The sequence below is a fragment of the Saccoglossus kowalevskii genome, chromosome 14, assembly GCF_978046115.1.
Source record: "Saccoglossus kowalevskii chromosome 14, keSacKowa6.1, whole genome shotgun sequence".
Taxonomy (NCBI): Eukaryota; Metazoa; Hemichordata; class Enteropneusta; family Harrimaniidae; genus Saccoglossus; species Saccoglossus kowalevskii.
In genome coordinates this window covers 13,314,873-13,331,009 of record NC_140654.1, presented here as the reverse complement: position 1 = coordinate 13,331,009, position 16,137 = coordinate 13,314,873, and the positions used below count along the sequence as shown (strand labels likewise).

Here is a 16,137-nt window from a genome sequence, read left to right as displayed (position 1 = left end):
TGTGAAAAACTGATGTATATTACCATCATCTAAAAATATGGAATATTTTAGGCCATGCGCAGAAAAAAAAATTGTCAAACTTCTTTCTTAAAATTGGGTGGTGAGGCAAAAATTTGGCAAATTTAATCAATTCATCAACAGAGGGCACTACGCAGTGGTGAAATAAGTGGAAGAAAAAGATCACATCAGAAATATCAAATTTGTTTAAGGCCTTAACATAATGTGTAAGAAAGTGGACACCCCACAGTAGTGTTACATAGTAAACTAGCTATTGACGTATTACTTTTACTGTTAATATTTAACAATCAAACAATAAAGTATTCTTTAAATATAATTTCATTTGTTGTTTTTGAATCCTGTGTGCAAAGATATTGTGTCTGTATGTATTTTCTACCATTCTCTCAGGAACTACCCAATGGATTTCAGTGACCCATAGATGTTCTGGATCCATCCACAGACTTCAGATTTTTGGTTAAAATCAGTGAATGTTTTCGGTTTGAATAGATGGATAATAATTAACCAATTTGAAGTTTTTTCCATAATATCTCAAAAACCACTTCAATTTCAATAAAACTTGGTACATAGATGCTCTTCGACAATGCACATTATTTTTATTTAATATCCATTCATATTAATCACGTAATTTGCATAATAATTATGTATTTTTTAGCTTTTCTACTAATATCTCAAGAACCACTCATCAGATTTCAATGAAACTTGGTACATAAGGGGCTCTGGGATAAGTCATATACATGTTTTATTTAGTTTAACTGATTATATGTTCCACAGATACCTTGAGTACCACTCATCAAATAGGAAGAAATACCGCATAACAATAATATCTCCAGCACTAAGGACATGCAATTAGTGCTATGATAGAGGCATGACTAGTTATGCAGAACATCAGATGGCCATTTTTTGCTCTTTACAATGGGAGTCGTTGCAGTTAGTATATCTGTTTGTGCATGTGCGTGTTCGTCTGTTCTACCGATATCTCAAGAACCATACATCAGTTTTTGATGAAACTTGGTGCATAGATGCTCTGGGCCAATGCGCAGATTTCATTAGGTTTTGGTAGAAATTAGCTCATTTTTTGCTGTTCCCTGACTTTTCCACTGATATCTAAAGAACCACTCATTGAATTTTGATGTAACTTGATACATAGATGCTCTGAACTTATGTGCAGATTTGTTTATTTTTGGGTAAAAATCTGTGCATACTAATTACCTAATTTGCATGATAATTAGCTAATTTTTAGCTGTTCCACGACTGTTCCACTGATATCTAGAGAACCACTCATTGGATTTTGATGAAACTTGGTTCCTAGATGCTCTGAACTAATGCCAGGTTTTGATTAGTTTTGGGTGAAAATCTGTGCATGTTAATTACCTAATTTGCATAATACTTAGTAAATATACCTCAAAAATATCTCAACTAACAATCATCACATTTCAATGAAACTTGGTACCTAGATGTCATAGGACACTGCACAGACCTGGTAGTTTTTAGGGTAATATCAGTACATATTAATTACTTAATTTGCATAATAAATTAATAGTAAGCATAACATTTCAATGAAACATGGTACATAGATAGATACTCAAGGACTATGCAGAGACCTGATTAGTTTTGGGTTCAATAATTGTGCATATTAATTACCTAATTTGCATAAATAATAAACTTTAAGCTCTCACACTGCATATAGCTGTATGTATTAAGCACTGTTTCAGATAGTAGCATGCAACCAGTGCTATAATGAAGGCATCCAACAAGATATATGACTAACATAAACCTCTGTTACACATGTATGCAGCTACGGCAATGATTGCTATGGCAACGATTGCATTGCAACAATTGCAAACAGACTATTATCTTATTGATCCCAGCTTAAGTTTTTTTTAAGCACTACAGTCGTCGCGTGGAGCATGTTCGAATTTAGGCTGACAAGGTCAAGAATCTAATGCCGTTCTGCGAGGGCGCCACTCATGCCTACATGTCAGGCTAGTTTGAATTTTTTGTAAACAAACGATGTATTTTACACATGCTTTATGTGTTGCTATGGGTCCCATATCGAACAGGAAGCGGCCCGGCGACCACCGCTCATTAACCCATTGGATGCAATCAATCAACCCAGAAATGTTGGCGGGAACATTTTTAGTTATTTTTTTTTGAAAAATATAGGAAAATAGAAAAAATATATTTCTTTTTAGTCACGACATGCTGCAGTTAAAACATATTTTTGTCATTTTTGGTGAAAAGCGATATTTTCGAATTCTTGTTGAAAACCGCAAGTCTGATTGCTTTGATATTACATAAATAGGTACTACAGGTAGACCTCTCTGAGATTTGTTCATTTCATGATGATGTCTTCAATTTTCTTATTTTGGTGAATATTTTTGTCATTTTTGATGAAAAGTGATGTTTTCGACTTCTTGTTAAAAACCGCAAATCTGATTGCTTTGATATGCATATATAGGTACTACATGTGGACCTCTCTCAGACTTGTTCATTTTGTGACGATATCTTTAAATTCTCTTATTTTGATGAATATTTTAGTAGAAAGTGATATTTTCGACTTCTTGTTGAAAACCGCAAGTCTGATTGCTTTGATATTACATAAATAGGTACTACAGGTAGACCTCTCTCAGATTTGTTCATTTCATGATGATGTCTTCAATTTTCTTATTTTGGTAAATATTTTTGTCATTTTTGGTGAAAAGTGATATTTTCGACTTCTTCTTGAAAACCTCAAGTCTGACTGCTTTGATATTACATATATTGGTACTACATGTGGACCTCTCTCAGATTTGTTCATTTCGTGATGATATCTTCAATTCTCTTATTTTGGTGAATATTTTTGTCATTTTTGGTAAAAGTGATATTTTCGACTTCTTGTTAAAAACTACATATAGGTACTACAGGTAGACCTCTCTCAGATTTGTTCATTTTCTGATGATATATTCAATTATCTATTTTTTTATGAATATTTTTGTCATTTTTTGGTGAAAAGCGATATTTTCGAATTCTTGTTGAAAACAGCACGTCCGATTGCTTTGATACTATACATATTGTTCATTTTCTAATGATATCTTCTGTTCTTTAATTATTATATGCATTGCTAACAGCGGAGCTATCTCAGCCGAAAGGCTGCTTGTTAGAATTTCTTTTATTTGGGAAGGTTCTTCTATAAACATAGCACAGATATACTACATGTAGTAGTTAAATATAATTAACATACACCCTCAGTACTGATTGTGTACAAAACAGTGTTCACCTTGTTTGGTTCAGTAATTTGTTAAGGGGTTGTTTGCATCTAGCTGATTTGGTAGTCAATGCTACTTAGCCTGTGCACACGATTGTGACCAGTGCTCATGTAGCCTGCCGAGGTCGCGTGAGTTGCGCCCTCCGCGGTGCTTCAGTTGAAGTCAAGCCTACATGTCAGATTAGTGCTTATGGAACAATCCTAAAAAAAAAAAACTGTCAACGAACTAGCTGCTCACTGATTGGACTAGCTATTAGGTGTTAGATTTGGGTAGCTAATCGGGCATAATCGCATTGACTTCAGAATCTTTAAAATTATTGAACTAAACAAAAAGAAATGTATTGCCCAATTCACCTCTGACGGCGCACTTGACAACATTTGGGTTTCTCACGTGCTATCTCTTTGTGTGTTTTAGTTGAGTTATTTGATAGTATGTCGTTCTTATCTAAACAGTGATTATTGACATCCAAATTGTTGAACTACCAATGTTGGGTGAAACTAGTACTGTATTTTGTCTTTATTATTTTATTATACTAGTATTACTAGCTATATTTATCCACGGAAGGTTGGGCGAAAATAGCACTGTGTTTTGTCTTTATGCCATGGGTACACCACCAGTGATGTGTAGTTACATGGGTATATAAAATTAATTAACTTTTGCTCAAAACGTTAATTATATTGTTACTTATTTTAGATTCATCGCAAAAAATAAAAAAAACTGTTGGTTAACAGATATTTTCAGTAGGGGCGCAATATCCATAAAAGGCTGTGGGAAGTGGTGGCGAGAAAAGACAATGGACAGACATTCGATTTTGTATAGGGAAGGCACTGTTTAAATGAACGAGTAGGAGGTAAAAACTAACATCTAACAACATACTCTAAACATTTAGAATGTCTTCAAATGTAATCGTAGACAACTGAATGTGAAGACGAGTTCTAAAACAATACACATAATAATGTAACGCGTTCGTTGACTGCTTCTGACCGTGGAGCGACAAAAGTGTGCTATAAAATACTTTTATATTAGCTGGATTTTATTTTCACTGAATCACTCCTTCAGCGAAAATAGTGAAATTAAATTCCGAGCGAAAATAAAGTATTTCACAGTAATTAGGTAATTTGGAATTACACTTTTTTTTTGGCTTAGCTTATATGGGTCATGTTTTACTTTCTTAGCTCTAACATCACCATGGATGCCTTCGGAAACGCTATATCTAGCTTGAGTCGGAATTAAAAAAAATAGCTCCGAGTCCGAGCAGAAACATTGAATTGAGTCCTTGGGTTTATGCAGACAAATTTAGTAATCGTGGTACGGCATTGTGTCGGGCGTAGTTTACGTCCGAGTGAATCCATCAGTCAGAGCACAATAACTATCGCCAACCAATACACGCCGTGAGGTTCAGTGATATCACGTGCTACCCGGATGCAACCCAGCAAAATCTGAAAGGTTTTCGCAACTGCGTGAATTAATAATACATAGTTGAACCATGGCTGTACCATAGACCACCTGGGGGTATTTGAAACTAAAAATTGGCATTCCAGCTCAGCAGCCAATCAGTGACGGCCTAACGATTAGATGACAATTTAGGTTTCAAATACCCCGGCTTAGTGTTCTAGGTTCTTCGCGTAATTAGGTGTTCGTATGCAAGGGATTTTTCCACACAAAAACGACGAATTAGGCCGAATTTTGTTATCGGTTGACCTAATATAACCCCAACGGACCGTATTTTTGTGAAAGATTGGTATTTTTGTCCTGATTTGTAGGAATCTGAAAAACGCGTTTCACAACTTGTCTCTTATTTAGTTGTATGCGTCATTCAAGATGGCGGCCCCCATATAGTAAATATCGTATCTATTTTATTATCACGTGTGCTCCAGCTGACTGTGTCAAGTACACATAAAATGTAGTACATGTCATAAAAAATCAAATCACCTAGACCTATAGAAAGTGGCGAAATAGTCACTTCCGGTTTATTTCCAAGTCCAAGATGGTGGCCAAACCAATCAACCAATCAAAATTCTGAAAGTTAGGTACACCAGTTCTCATGGTCCCCAATTTGCATGAGAAGTTTCAGAAGTCTAAGTGCAACGGTGTTCAAGTTCTAGGTCGACACAAAAACGGCGGAAGAAGAAAGAAAAACTTGAACAAAAACAATAGGGTTCAAATTGACTTGGACCCTAATAAGCTTATGTCAAAAGTAAAACAATAAACTAGAATTACAGAAGAAGTAAATAAATAAATAAGCAGTAATAATCAAATCGTAAAAACAGCCATACCATACTTTCTCTATTAGACATCATCTTTTAATAGAAGATTACCTAAGCAATTACCTAATTTACTTTTACGGATTATTAAAATAACATACGCAACAAACGCTTCTTGATATCTTTCTGACATGATGCGATGTCGCTCACGCAAAACTCCCAAAAGAACTTGGTCGTTTAATACAGTATATTATAATTCTAATCGACGTAATAAATCCCGTGGTTATGAAGCTTTTTATTCATTTGAAGAACAGATCGTCAGTTTATTTTCATGTATTTATAACGACAATTATATGTGAGGAAAATTGTATGATTAATAATGAAATTACAACATTTTTTTCATAGAATAGTTTATTACTCTCGAGGGCCTGTTTAAATTGTGACCCGACCCGACCCGATGCGACCCGACCTGCGTTATGTACCAGCCAGAAAATCAATGTTTATCAACACAAATGTCGCACATGCGCAGCGCGACGACTGCCGCGCTTTAATACATTTGTATACCGTGTAAGTGCAATATCTATACTGTGTGACACTAATACAGTAAAGATGACGATGGTGTGGGATATTTGCGTCCGTCATTTCCAGGAAGTTGACACCATCTGTATCAAAAACGGCGCTCTATAAAATTACCGTGGTAATTCCCGACAACCCCCCCCCCCCCCACTAGGGCTGACATCGTTATTGGCGCCACCTCTGTACATATACTATTGTACTAACGTGAAATTTATTTGGACAGATTTGATGTAATGAAAAAGATAATCGAGGACAGTTAAACGTTCTTAAACTATTTTCAAGAAAAAACGAGAGTCAAACAGGTGAGTTTAAACATGCATGTGCGTGGCGCCATAACCAAAGCTTCAACTAGGTACTTTCTCTGGTGATTGGAAGGCATCAACGTAGTCACCAAGTGGTAATTAGTGCATGTCACGCCCAAGTCAAAACTAGTTTCCATTAGAAGAGCATGTTGGATTGTGGGAAATCAGTGTTTATCAACTCAAATGTCACATGCGCGGTGCGACAATGTTGGGTATTAAAATATTGTTTTAATTTGTTGAAGCCATATGTATGTCACAGAATTTTGGTCAGTAAAAAACTCAAACTCCTAAAACTAGTAATTGAAGTACGCCCTCATACACCGCCTCTCAGGTAAAGCGCAGTCGGCTTTTAAACAACAACCATAAGATTTGAACGAACGCTGATAGGCTAATTAGTGGCGCGAGACCTTAAATTGCGAACACGAACCAAGGTTAAATGAAAGTTACTAGTATAAGGTTAACTGCTCGCAGTTGAATTCTATACGGACTATATCAATTCAAGGAATAGGGTGACTCCAAGTAAATGTGGTTTAACAATTATAAATATTTAATGAATTAATGACCATATACTTGATATTTTAGCATCAATGGCATTTCCCTATATGCAACAGTACTTTAGATATTACAGTTATGCATATTATTGAGTTCACATGACCATATATAGTCATTTGATACATTAGTCATATCTTTCTACGGATGCTTTCATTGTAGCACTGGTTGCATGTCAGTTAATTAATATGCGAGGATTTCAACTCTAGAGTAATCAGACCTCGGATTATTCAGAGTCACCTCAACAGTCTCGTGGGTAAACTCTTGTTTGTAAACAACGACACGCTGGCCGTCTACCTCATGCGCGGATGACGACTTCCCCGCTTTAAAATAAAGAAAATTAAAAGAAAAATGTTCAGAAATTATACACCATGCTCTAAAAAGGTGTTATTTCCAGAACGGAAACGTCACTGTTCGGCCATCCATAGCGAATATTTATGTGGTCCCCAAACTGCTCGAACATATTTTGGTATGTTTAGTTAGACGGATGCGTTTTGTGCAGATAATACTGATGTTATAGTCAGAAATTATAATCTGTAGTTTTCGAGTGACGCGTGCATTACTCAACAGCAACTTGACAAGAGTAAACAAAAAGTAAAAATACTCTGACGTCACCAAAAAATTGCTACTATGTATCAGTTCGCCTGGAATGGTGTCAACCAATCATGCTTCTGAAATCGGCGCGGGCGCGCGAAACCAGATTAACGCATTTACATGATACCACAGCTTACACTAGTGTCGCGACTGTTGTCCGTATTTGAAAAATTGTACCTAAATAATTGTTTTTAAAGATTCATTACTTTCGGATTGTCACCAATGTCTTCAAACGAGACGTCGGACTACGAAGGTGCTGATGCGTTGACAATTTCAACACCGCCGGCGGAACGTTCGCCAGTCACAAGAAAGCCGAAACCAAAATGTGCTCGATGTCGAAATCATGGCATAGTCATCCGAATTAAAGACCACAAACCAGTCTGCTGCTACCGCAATTGTACCTGCCAAGACTGCAATCTGACCAAGATGAGACAAGACGTCATGAAGAAACAAGTGGCTCTTCGCAGAAGACAGGCGACGGATCGAAGAATCGGAATTTCCAGGACCGGGCCATTGCCTGCATTGCCAGTAACTCGGCCAGAGAACCACCCTCCGGAAAACGTATATACACCAAGGCCAGCGCCTAGTTCGTCCGTGGCTCCAAATTCAGGTTTCTCACCTGCGGCGGCGATTGGGTCAGCAGTGGCACAGCAACACCAGCAACTTCTCATATTGAACGGAAATACTATGGCTTACGAACCAGTACAACAATGGCGGACAAAACAAGGTAAATTTAAACAACTAAATATTCTATTTTTCATGACAGAAAATATTCGCAACTATGGGAAATGTACATCATAATAATTATTGGAACACGTGGAATGAAAATGTTCCATGTAGATTTCCGAACATGAACATTGTCGCATTTCCAAAAGTATCATTTGAGACAAAATGGAACACGCTATTTAATGTTTCAGAATTTGTCATAATGTGATTGCTTTACATGGCTTTAGGCGTTAGCGTAAGACAAATGTACGTTATATTTATTTTCGAAACGGAAATCGACTTGTTCACCTTTACGCTAAAACACTGGTCGCGTGAGATGAGCGCGCGACAAACGGGCGCGGGATTACTACTATTCATGTTTTAATTCTTGAGCCAATCATGAAACATGAATTTGAATAAAAGCTGATAACAGTCTGTCAATCATATTTGACCTTTAAGCATCTGCTTTACTGATTGGCTAAGAATGACATCACTACTAGTGTTTCATCATAGAGGTCAAGTCAACGACAGAAGAATAATTTTCATGACAATAGCTATGATGAAAGATAGTAAAAAAGTTGTCAGTTTTCGGCGTTACATTGCAAAATTGCTGGCCCCAGTTATGGATTCGCAAGTTATGGACATCCCCAGCATAGCCTGTATATACAACCAGAGGTACATTACTTGGGGTTTGCAACTCGCATAGTACTGTATGGTGACATCATGTCAAGATCCCATTCAAGTCTCTTCTCGTAGATAGCGAGACTGAGGCTACGAACTTCTGACATGATATATATCAATGTTAAAGGTTTGTAATGCAAAAAATACAAATTTTCTTGCCACGATCGTAGTGAAAAATGTAATACATCGAAAATGTAAAGGAAATATAGTTCTCGTAATCCGTCATATCGTGGGCAGCTATTTTGATCCACCTGGACATCCCAGTATCCGAGTTACCTCGGGCATGCGCATTCGCATTTTTCTGAGTTGGAACGCTTATGCGAGAGCAAGATTGTAACGGGATCTTGGTATCATGTCACCGTAGTTGCAAACCCCAAGTAATGTACCTCTGATACAACTTAGATTCTTCACAAGGCAGCTCACTGCATACACACTAGCAGCAATAAAGATACAAGTTAGCCCAGTGCTCAAACTACATTCAGGACGTCATTTCAGGATTAAAATGTCCATGTGACTTTACATTAAAGACATACATGTTTTATACAAGCTTGTAGTGTGTGTGGGAGGGGAGGGGAGGTGAGGGCGCTGTATAAAGTGCACTTCAGGTTTTTTTGAATTGCCTAATGCACTAAATTTAACACAAGAAAGGCCACCATTCGGCCATTTTGAACTGGATCATCAAATCAATACATCTGTATATCTAGGACATAATGTATAATAAGTATATAAAATTTAAACATCAGTCAAAGCATGTCGGAGGTATGGTTCTAGAACCGCCTTCATTAAAACAAATTAGCTGCCAGTTGGCCATTTTGAATCCAATCTGAAAAATAAAATGATATGCATCAAGGTCCTGTAACAACAGAATACATCACAATAGCCACAAATAATCTCCATAATTGTGAATCGCTAAGGTGATGGATTTTGCATTTAATACAGAACAGGGAATGTGCATTCTCATTGCTTGTTAGTCCCCGTTCGGACGTAGTCCGAAAACGGGGACTTATGGTTTGCCCTGTGTGCGTCCGTGCGTGCGTCCGTGATCACCTGTATCTTGAACATGCATGGACCGATTAAGTTCAAACTTCACTCATACATCACACATTATATGGGACATATGCATATGCATTTTTTTTATGATCCGATTAACGATTGCCGAGTAGCGGCCATTTTAAGGCCGAAAATGCATCAAAATGGCACATTTTCACCATTCCGGACCCGGATCTCAGTTATGCATGGACGGATTTTGTTTAAATTTGGTACATACATTAAACATAATAGGACCTTGATGCACGTCATTTTTTTTTTTTTGGATCGGGTTTGAAATGGCCGACTGGCGGCCATTTTGTTTTAAAGAATTCAGTTCTGGATCCGTATCTGAGACATGCTTGGATTGATCAAGTTCAAACTTCACACACACAAGGTACATCATGTTACAAATATGTATGTGCATTTGTTTCATGATCTCATTAACGATAGCCAAATGGCGGCCGCTTTAAGGCCGAAAATGCATTGAAATCACATATTTTCACCATTCCGGACCCGGATCTTAGTTATGCATGGACGGATTTCATTCAAATTTGGTACATACATTAAACATAATAGGACCTTGATGCACATCATTTTTTTTTTTTCAGATCAAGTTTGAAATGGCCGACTGGCGGCCATTTTGTTTTAAAGAATTCAGTTCTGGATTCGTATCCAAGACATGTCTGGATTGATCAAGTTCAAACTTCATACACACATGGTACATCATGTCACAAATAGATATGTGCATTTGTTTCATGATCCGCTTAACAATAGCTGAATGATGGCCATTTTAAGGCCGAAAATGCATCAAAATCACGTATTTTCACAATTCCGGAACCGGATCTCAGTCATGCATGGATGGATTTTGTTAGCCTTCGCAGACGAAGTCTGCCGAAGGCTTATAGATTGGGTTCCGTCCGTCCGTCCGTCCGTGCGTCCGTCTTTTACCTCTTATAACTTTGATATGCTCTGTCCAATTTTTTTCCAAGTTGGTGCAAATGTAATTCTCAATGCCATACATATGCACGCCAAGTATTTTTTTGATTCGCCAAAGTTTCATTGTGTGTTTCTGTGATTTTCAACATTTTACTCGTACAAGTGCCGAAATTTGCTGGAAAAATCCGAGTTCTAACGACATCTCGCAAGAGAACTGGCATACCGTATTGCGCATGCGCCAGTCTAACTGCTGAGGAAATCGCCGTCGATTTCGTCTGAGGATATTGTATTCCGGGACTGTATCTTTCTTTAAGTTTGGACAAGGCTTACATAGATTAAATTCAAAGGTAAGAAACTGTGCTTATGGTATTTATTATGAACTTTGATTTATCCTTTTGTGTCCTGACTTCAGTGAGAAACTAGCGATCGCACAGTGTCACACTTTGCCAGAAAAACAGTCCTGCTATTAGTTTAAGAACTGGTTATGAAACGTGTAAATCGAAAGTTTATCTCGTCATTTAGGAGGCTTGGGAATAACGTTTGGCATATAAAATGCTGGAATAATAAAAACGTAAAAGTTTAGAACACGCTGATTGTGATTCTGTTATGTACGATTGCTATTTCCGGTGTTCATTGGCAACTGCTAGCAGATTGAAACTTGGTTTCGTGACGACATATTAGACAAGAATTATCGAGAAAACACAAGTCAAGTTCGGCCAACCGTGACTGCTTGAAAGCAATGATGAAATTGAAAAGTACTGTAATTCAATATCAATGAATCTATCATCACTTTTAAATTACCTTTGAAGTAAATATGATACCCGAGTGCGTTACTACACTCGTGACCGGGACCTCCATGCTCCATGCGGTGTTGAAGTTTATCGGTAAATCGAACCTCTGTCAACAGAGACACATTTTCCCAATCAGCTATTTATTTCGGTACTGAAGTCAGGGTGGCAATTTCAATGTTTAGCTACCATAATTTATCTCCATTATGAGCAGGAAAACAAATTACGGACCTCGATTGAGATGAATTTAACGGCGGCCATGTTTTTAAGGGATATGTGAAACAATTTTAGGGAGGGGGTCAAATTCACGTAATCCTCAATTTTAATGATGTTGACTTAATAGTCATATTTTTTTTTTCAAAACTCCGGATATTATTTTGTATATTATTTTAATCAACTACAATATGTTAATTAGTATGCAAATTAATATGCAAATTAATATGCAAATTAGCAGCCAATCTGAGACAATGCAATCCAGTTCAAAGGAAATTTGATATACACTTAGGTTACCTACATCACTGTTACTAAAAGAGACGGTTAGGAAACGAACCATGTTCTTTTCATTGGATGCGTGTCGCGGGTAAACATTTGAAACAAAAGACGTACTAATCTGTGATAAATCATTAACATAAAATGTAGACAGGAAATCACGCAATTATGACGTCATTTTCCCCAGAGTTCATTACAATCAACAACTGCACGCCATTTTATTGTGTCTCTGTCGATACTTTCAGTAATACTAAAGTGTAAGTTGTTACAGTGAATCCTGACAAAACCTGTCGCTCGGTTTAAACTCAATACAAATTTGCCTGTCTTGTATGGCATTTTCGTTTCTAAATAACAAGATCGGCAGAAAACTGAAATAAAAAAACCAACAAAACATGATCAGAAAAAAAGACGTCAAAGAAACCATACAAGTGTTTATATTTCAGCCAGGCGAAAGTTTTAATGAGGAGCCATGATACCACGTACATTTTGTTGGAAATAAACAAAATATGCGATAAGATAACTGAAATGACCCGCCCATGCTCTACAAAATGCATGTAAGCAGACCAAATATGCAACAACAGGCAGTTCCAATGAAATTAAGAACGGTTAAAAAGGGTTCGAAAAATTGATTTGGCGAAGAGACTGCTAGAAAGTTGTACCGACAGTTCAATGTGTTCAAAAATTGTAGCGTTGACTAAAACCACATTTAACGGCACGCTGAATATTGCAACATGAAAAATTTTCCAAAAAACTGAAACAAGGACGGACAAGAACAATTAAACAGGCATTTTATGAAACTGGCGGAAAATGTTGAATACATTTTCAACAATTTCTACGGCGTCTACAAAAAAAGTGTTACGACTTTAAACAAAATGGCTGATACAGTGACGCGAAAGAAAAACTATAAAATTTACTCTAATAAGCCCCCAAATCGCACACAACCTTCATAAGTACGCACAGTAGTATACTAAAAATTCATTTGGTAGTATTTTTTATAATATAATGTATTTTAAAATAGTGACTTAGGGGTTAGAATTTTTGTCACTTTTTCTACCGGGACCCAAGCTTACTCTCATGACAACAGTGAAAACGATAAATGACGATTCTCGATTCTGAATGTTTTCACAGTCACAAAGAGTACTCATCCGAAATGTACGTGTGGTTCTTCGTAGAGCTTGTTCACTAAACGTGGATATTCTATCGAAAACAAGCTTTAAATTTCAAATTCGCGGAACATCAAGTGATCGACACAAAAATGAAACAAAATGGTGGGCCTTGAAATCTCAAGCAATAGAGGGCGTGCACAGCGCGACACGCATCCTTGAGGGATTAGGCAGATTCACACCTTTTAACAATAGCGTTTCCTAACCGTCTCTTTTAGTAACCGTGCCTACATGATCACTACCTCTGCTGATTAGTTTTTTATGCACTTCTATCTGCTTTTATATTAAATGTATTTTTTTGTATTTTTCTCAATAGTTTTTTTTTATTTCTTTTGATAACTTGGCATCCATTTGGTTCAGCTCAGGTGAAATTTTCGGCAAATCCCTGGTCAGATTTTAATGACATTGAAAACATAAGTACTCTGGCTTTTTGCACATTCTTAATATTTTATTTTTGCAGAATCCCGTAAATATTAATTTGACAACTTAGTAGAGTGGAAACAGACTGTTGAATTAGTTCATCCTAGACTTTGGTAGAACATGTTTAAAATAGTACAGTGTGAACTGCAATTTCTTTCTGGCTGGTATAAATTTATTAAGTAATATTTTTTCGTACTAAAAAGACTCAAATATCTTTTTTAATTAAATCTAACAGCCAATGGGAGCACATATGCTACAACCTCTGCTTACTTTGGGCTAAATGTTCTTTTTTTTTTTTTTTTTTCAGGTGCAGAGCCAGATTTTTTTTCTCAGAAAGCAAAGCCACTGGAACTACATGTATTACAAAAACATACCGGTACTATTCACTGCGTGTCTGACAATTGTATAAAGTTTCGCAGGTCCTCTTTTTTTTACTTTGAGAAGTTCTGTCAACCAAAGCATAAATATGTGTTTCTCTGTGCATAAAATTTCACACGATTTGTTAATATTAATGTATGATAATAAAAACTTGATAATATTTTTCTGGATTTTTGCACTTTATTTGTATCATTGTCGTATGAGAAGTAATCTTGTCCTTATTAGAGATATTGAAACTAATCCAGGGCCACAAACTAGTTTATCCAAACAGGCACAACACTGACTCTACATATTTGCAGATCTGATTTGTATACTTCCTTGTCATTTTACCTGTTGCACTGGTTTGGTGCTATCTGGTTTCCTTGCTGAGAATAATGCTGACCTGGATGGAGAGTGCTATAAACTTGAAAATGCCATAGAAATCATGTTTGCCAATTTATGTCCATGCAACTTTAGAATGACAACTAGCGAAGGCAGTGTCATTCATGACTTGTTCAGATTTAGTACAATGTGTTGTACATATGCAGGTGCATTTCGGTCATGATCTGCTTTGAATGTATATGTCACTCAAATATGAACGGAACGGGGACGTGTCATTGACAATGACTTGTTTATTTATTTCTTCAGCAGCAATGGAATCTAGCACACCACCATTTCCACCTTATCCAGCATCCTGGCTGACTGCAAGCAACAACATGTCATCACCACCAGTCGCCAGCACACCTGGCTACACGTCACCGGTAGACATGCCATCTCAGCATACCGCCTACATGAGTGGTGTGATCCAGCCAGTCTGTACTCAACATGGTTCGAGCATCAATGAAAACAAAGGGGAAGTGCCTGTTACAACAGAAGACACGACCAATCAGACCACAACCGATGCAGCGATTCGTCAAGGAGTAGAAATGCGACAGCTGGCTAACTACCAATATTGGATCAATAGCTCGACTACATACCAGATGTAAAACAATGTTCAATTCAATGTACCATCCTGTCCTCTTGCACAATTGCAGAACTGTCTGGTGTTCAAACAACATGTAGATACAAGAAAATATCCATTTTTTTTCTCTTCATTTTTTTTTTTTTATATGCAACCAACATAAACACTTATTTCATTTTTACTATCAAACTTTCTTGCCCTAATTTTTCTGCACTTTTTTCTTGTATTCAATATTTCTGGAAATGAACCCTAATTTTGGAGCCAACAGACAAAATTTTAGTAATTTTTAGTTTTTACACAAAAAATGTGGCTATTTTTGTCTCAATCTTTTGAAGGAAAATGCAGACTATAAAAAAAGACTATTTTGTGAATTTGTGATGAAAACAGAGAACTGGCGGTGAAAAAGTTAAGCAATAATCAAAGAAATGGAAAGTGTTGATGTCAATTTTATGATGTTTTAATAACTTTGTTATAAATTTCATTAAATTTTGGTAGTTATATGCATTGATGTTAATTTCTTTCAGACTTTAAATCAATAATAATGCTAAACTTGTCCTAGTAGTTTCAATTAGTGATCGTTTATGGTGCCTAGATAGTTGTAGTAAATTCAATTTATTCTTCTGAAAAGTACAACTGAAAACATAATAGCGTGTTTTTTGCATGTATGTTCTGAGTCTGAGGACCATGTGTTACTCAAGTTATCAATACTGTCTTTTGTTTAAGTTTTGTTTTTGTTGTTTTGTTTAAGTAAATAATTGTCTCATTTCAGAGGCAGTGCTTTTTAATGTCAAGTCGTCATTTCGTATTAATCATTGTACAAGGGTCCAACCATCGTTGAAATATACACAACAACAAACGATACAGCACTCTTGATAAGTAGATATGCTCCAACAGACGCCATGTACCAAAGACAGTCACGTGCAACAACTTGGCCACGTTATTCAGTATAATTCATTCGTTAGGTTGAAAAAATAAAAATTGACTTCCTTTCTATGTACTGTAAAATACTTTATTTTTGACTGGAATTAATTTTCTCTATTTTCGCTGAAGGAATGATTCAGTGAAAATAAAATCCAGCAAATATACCTTTTTTCCTATATTTTACATTCAACTCGTAAAC

General features: G+C 36.5%; 1 protein-coding gene and 1 long non-coding RNA gene across 3 annotated transcripts in view; one reads left to right on the top strand and one right to left on the bottom strand.

Moving 5' to 3' along the window:
• The window catches only part of LOC100370428 (uncharacterized), a 35,662-nt gene that overhangs the window by 13,318 nt on the left and 6,207 nt on the right, over positions 1 to 16,137 (bottom strand). The window lies entirely within an intron of this gene.
• On the top strand, positions 11,065 to 14,247 carry LOC146734471 (uncharacterized). The gene is made up of 2 exons (XR_014931609.1): positions 11,065 to 11,186; positions 14,007 to 14,247. It is a non-coding gene; the product is annotated as an uncharacterized LOC146734471 (long non-coding RNA).